The sequence below is a fragment of the Bos javanicus genome, chromosome 3 (assembly GCF_032452875.1).
Source record: "Bos javanicus breed banteng chromosome 3, ARS-OSU_banteng_1.0, whole genome shotgun sequence".
Taxonomy (NCBI): domain Eukaryota; kingdom Metazoa; phylum Chordata; class Mammalia; order Artiodactyla; family Bovidae; genus Bos; species Bos javanicus.
The window spans coordinates 116,451,014-116,455,896 of record NC_083870.1 but is presented as its reverse complement, the minus strand read 5'-3'; the positions used below and the strand labels follow the sequence as shown (position 1 = coordinate 116,455,896).

Below are 4,883 nucleotides of genomic sequence, written 5' to 3'. Positions count from 1 at the left end.
ATCGAATCCATGTCTCATCTGTCTCCTACATTGGCAGGCGGGTTCTTTAACACTGAGCCAGGGTTACAAGTGAAAAGAAATTGTTTTCCTACCTAACTGACTGAAGCTAGCTCACAGAGTGTACCCAGACTAGTTTGGAGAAGAGGGAAAGTGTTAGTTGCTCATGTCTTACTCTTTGTGGCTCCATGCGCTGTGGCCCACAAGTCTCCTCTGTCCGTGGGATTCTCCAGGCAAGAATACTAGAGTGGGTTGTCATTCCCTTCTCCAGGGGATCTTCCTGACCCAGGGATTGAACCCAGGTCTCCTGCATTGCAGGTAGACGCTTTACCATCTGAGCCACCAGGGAAGCCCATAATAATAATGAGGTCAAATCTACTAAACCCTAAATCCCTCCAATGGCTTCCCACCTCTTTCAGAGTAAAAGTCAGAGTTCTTCTGGAGTCTGCCAGCTCCTCAGTCACTACCTCAGCCTTTCCTGCTTCTCTTCCCCACACTGTCCCCTCTCGGCACTGGTCTCTGCTCTTCCTTCTGCCTGGAAGGCTCTCCCTGGAGACCTTCCCATGGGTCCTGGCCTGGCTTCCCTGCCCATGGCTGCCATGTCTGAAATCACATGCTTCCCCAATACATGCATACAACATACTGATATTTTTCCTTCTCACATTCTCTAGTCTTCTCCGTAGCATTCAGCACCATTCAACATTTTACACTCCTTAGTTATTTATTTTGCTTATTTTTTAATCCCCAACCCTACTGGAAGACAAGCTCCATGAAGAAGGGATGATGCCTGGCATCCTTTCACTTTTTTCCCCACCATTGAATTCCCAGCTGCCCAGAGCATTTCTCAGGCTTCTTTGGTGGCTCAGATGGGAAAGAATCCACCTGCAGTACAGGTGACCTGGGTTCAATTCCTGGGTTGGGAAGGTCTCCTGGAGAATGGAGTTCTCAGCACATGGCTTGCCTGTGTGTGTGTGTGCTAAGTCCCTTCATTCATGTCCAACTCTTTGTGGCCCAATGGCAACACTCAAAAACTACATCTTGAATGAAAGAAGACACGCACTGTAGACTGCAGATTCATGGGTACATCCTTGTTACCATCACAACCAGCCACTTAGATCTCTGTTTACTTTAGTTCTTGGCCGCTGAATATTCTTGGCACAGAGAGACATGATTTTAGATTGGAGACACGGTGCCTGAGAGTCAGAGAGAGCTTGTTTCTCATGATCTCATTGACCCGGCCCTGTGACACTCAGGTAATTCCCTCAAACTTCCCTGAACTGTTCCTCCCTCAACTGTAAATAACTATTATAAAAAGAAAGGTTATCACTTCTGAGCATTTACTAATACATCAGACTCTGTGCTAATAACCTCCTGAGGTTCCAGAGGAAGCTCAGGTGAATATTGTTATTATGCTGAGCTCTACAGATAAGGAAATGAGCTCTCAGAGGCAGTAAGTCCTTTGCCCAAGGCCACAGCAAAGCTCGGTTCAAGCCCAGAGAGTCGTATTCCAGTGTCCAGCAGAAGTGATGGCAGTTCTGCGTTGTTGAACTGTGCCATTTGATCCTGGAATACGTTCTTAAATAAATGCGGTTATGTTATACATAATTTTAAATACACATTTCTAGCTTTATTTATTTTGCTAATGACTTATTACTTGCTCTTTATTTCATAAGTCTTTTTGACTATGAAATGATGTCAGACAAAAAGCAAATTCAAGCAGTTTTCTTCTTTGAGTTCAAAATTGGTCATAAAGCAGTGGAGACCGTGTGTAACATCAACACATTTGGCCCAGGAACCGCTAACAAAGGTGCAGTGCCGTGGTGGTTCAAGGAGTTCTGCAAAGCAGACGAGAGCCTTGAGCATGAGGAGCGCAGTGGCTGGCCATCGCAGGTTGACAGTGGCCACCTGAGAGCAACGACGAAGCTCATGCTCCCACAACTATGTGAGTGCCACGCTGTGTTAGTCACTCAGTCGTGTTCGACTCTGCGACCCCTCGGACTGTAGCCCGCCAGGCTCCTCTGTCCATGGGGATTCTCCAGGCAAGAATACTGGAGTGCTTTGCCATGCCCTCCTCCAGGGGATCTTTCCAACCCAGGGATCGAACTCAGGTCTGCTGTACTGCAGGCGGATTCTTCACCATCTGAGCCACCAGGGAAGACCAACTACATGGGAGAAGCTGCCAAAGAACTCAACGTCAACCATTCTATGTTCATTTGGCATTTGAAACAAATTGAAAAGGTGAAAAAAGCTCAGTAAGTGGGTGCCTCATAAGCTGAGGCAAAAAAAAAAAAATCGTCATTTTGAAGTGTCATTTTCTCTTATTCTATGCTACAAAAACGAACCCTTTCTGGATCAGATTGTGACATGCAAAGGAAAGTGGATTTTATATAACAACCAGTGATGACCAGCTCAGTGGTTGGACTGGGAAGAAGCTCCAAAGCACTTCCCAAAGCCAAACTTGCACCAAAAAAATGTCCTGGCCACTCTTTGGTGGTCTGCTGCAAGTTGGGTCCACTATAGCTTGCTGAATCCCAGCAAAAGCCATTACATCTGAGAAGTATGCTCAGCAAATCAATGAGATGCACCAAAAACTACAATGCCTTCGGCCAGCATCATTCAATAGAAAGGGCTCAATCCTTCCTCATGACAACACTCAACCATACATTGCACAACCAATGCTTCAAAAGTCGAATTAACTGGGCTACAAACTTTTGCCTCAGCTGCCATATTCACCTGACCTCTCACCAACCAACAACCACGTCTTAAAGCATCTCAACAACCTTTTTCAAGGAAAACACTTCCACAACAAGCAGGACACAGAAAATGATTTCCAAGAGTTGTTGAATCCCAAGGCATGGGTTTTTACCATAGAGGAATAAGCAAACTTATGTCTCATTGGCAAAAATGTGTTGATTATAATAGCTCATATTTTGATTAATAAAGATGTGTTTGAGCCTATATAATGATTTAAAATCCCCTGTCTGAAACTGCAGTTACGTTTGCACCAACCTAATTCTAGACCACATGATTTCCCCGGGAAAGGAGGCATTTGAGTTAACATCCCTCCATCTGTCAGGGTTTCTCTCTGCCCACCCATCCAACTACCAACTCATCCACCCACCCACCAGCCTATCTGGCATCCATCCACCCTCTCTTTTAGCTATATCTATCCTCCCACCCACTTACTATCCCACCTACCCACCCACCCACCAATCCATCCACCTATTCCTTCATCCACCCACCCACTCCTCTGCCCATCCATCCGCCCATCCGTCACCCATCGGCCTGCCCACTCATCCATCCACTCTCTTACCTGCTGACCTGAGGAACTGTATTTACAGATAATTTCGTGAAACATCTTTCCAGTCAGAGAAGGCACTGGCAGTGCATGTCCTACTAGAATCCAGCTACTGGTGGCATCTTTGGACTCAAAGAACGGTATTTTGTGACTTCATCAGCTACACCAATTACTTGGAATTTGAGATGACAGAAAACTGGCCAGAGAAACAAGCAAGCAAACGTGAAATCCATCACGAAACACAAGAGCTTCTAGGTGGTGGGTTGGGGAGCAGAGGGGAATAGAATGTATTTTCTAATACAGACAGTTTGGGGACTGTCTTCAATGCCTTCAGATGTATTCAGTGCTTGAATTTTTCAAAAATTGAGGATTTGACGGGCAGAAACACAAAATGCAGTTTAAAAGGACAAATAAAAATCATTAGCATCCTCTATAAGTATTTCTTGCAGATAGCAATGAATATATACCCCTCTCTCCATCCTGCACTGCGTGCTCTGGGGAGCCCCCAAAGTCAAGCCACACAGCTCCCGTCTTTGGGGAGCCTTCGTTTCTTGGGGAAGAGAAAAAAGCTTTATCTTGACAAGAAAACAGTGGAGACAGGTATGAAGAAGTGGTACTGGTGTCAAGGGCAATGAAGTTTATTTGTCGAGATGGTTGGGTCCGGAGACAGGAAGCCTTAAGGTAGAGCTTTGCTGCTCACTCAGAGAAGAAAGCCCAGCTCCGCAAGAGGCTAAACAGTCACACTCTGCCTCGTGGCATCCTTGCCAGCCTTGCCCTTACCAACAGCAGTGTGAGCAGAAGCCTGGGGAGCGACCCTCTCCTCCCCACCCCCACCAGGCTCCATGGTTGACCTTCAAGGCTAAAGGCGGGGTGCCCACTGCACCCTCACCCTGGGGAGCTGAACGCAGGCCTCGGGGAGCTGAGACCTGTCCTGGACCAGGGGTCCTGGGGCTCACTCCAAGTGCAGCATCCACTCCATGCCCTGGGCCTCAGCTGCATTTTCTGGCATTTTAGTTCACTTGTTTTTCAACCCGTTACCATCAGATCTTGCTGAACGAGCACCCTAGGGTTTGTAATATGATCCTCACTTTCTTTGGTGCAAACATTGTTTTATTCTTTCACAATAAATGGGTACTATGAGAGGATGCGCTTAGATATCTTCCCTACAGTTCAGACTTGGAGTTCCTTAAGGGCTGGAGTCTTGATCTCTTCTTGGGACCCCCGGCCTGACACACTCGGGCTCTTAGACAGCCTGTCGTTGGTGTGCGTGCATGCATGTGTGCATTTACAACAGCTTCGTTGAGATTTACATGCCATACAATTCATCCATCGCAAGTGTACAATTAAGTGTCTTTTAGCAGATTTACAGATCATGAGAGTTAATTTTAGGACATTTTCATCATCTCAAAAAAAAAAAAAATCCGTATTCTTTGTTATCAACACCCCTTCCTCTTATGCCTCCAGCTGGTAACAATCACTAATCTTTCTTTCTCTGTGGATCTGCCTATTCTGCACATTTTGTACAAATAAAATCATGGAATGTGTGGCTTATTTGCCACCAGTTTCTTTTGGTGAGCTTGTTTTCAAG

General features: G+C 46.0%; 1 pseudogene; it reads left to right on the top strand.

Annotated features, from left to right (window-relative positions):
- The first annotated feature begins 1,665 nt into the window (after window positions 1-1,665).
- LOC133245372 (histone-lysine N-methyltransferase SETMAR-like) lies at window positions 1,666-3,136 on the top strand (annotated as a pseudogene).
- The last annotated feature ends 1,747 nt before the right edge of the window (window positions 3,137-4,883 follow it).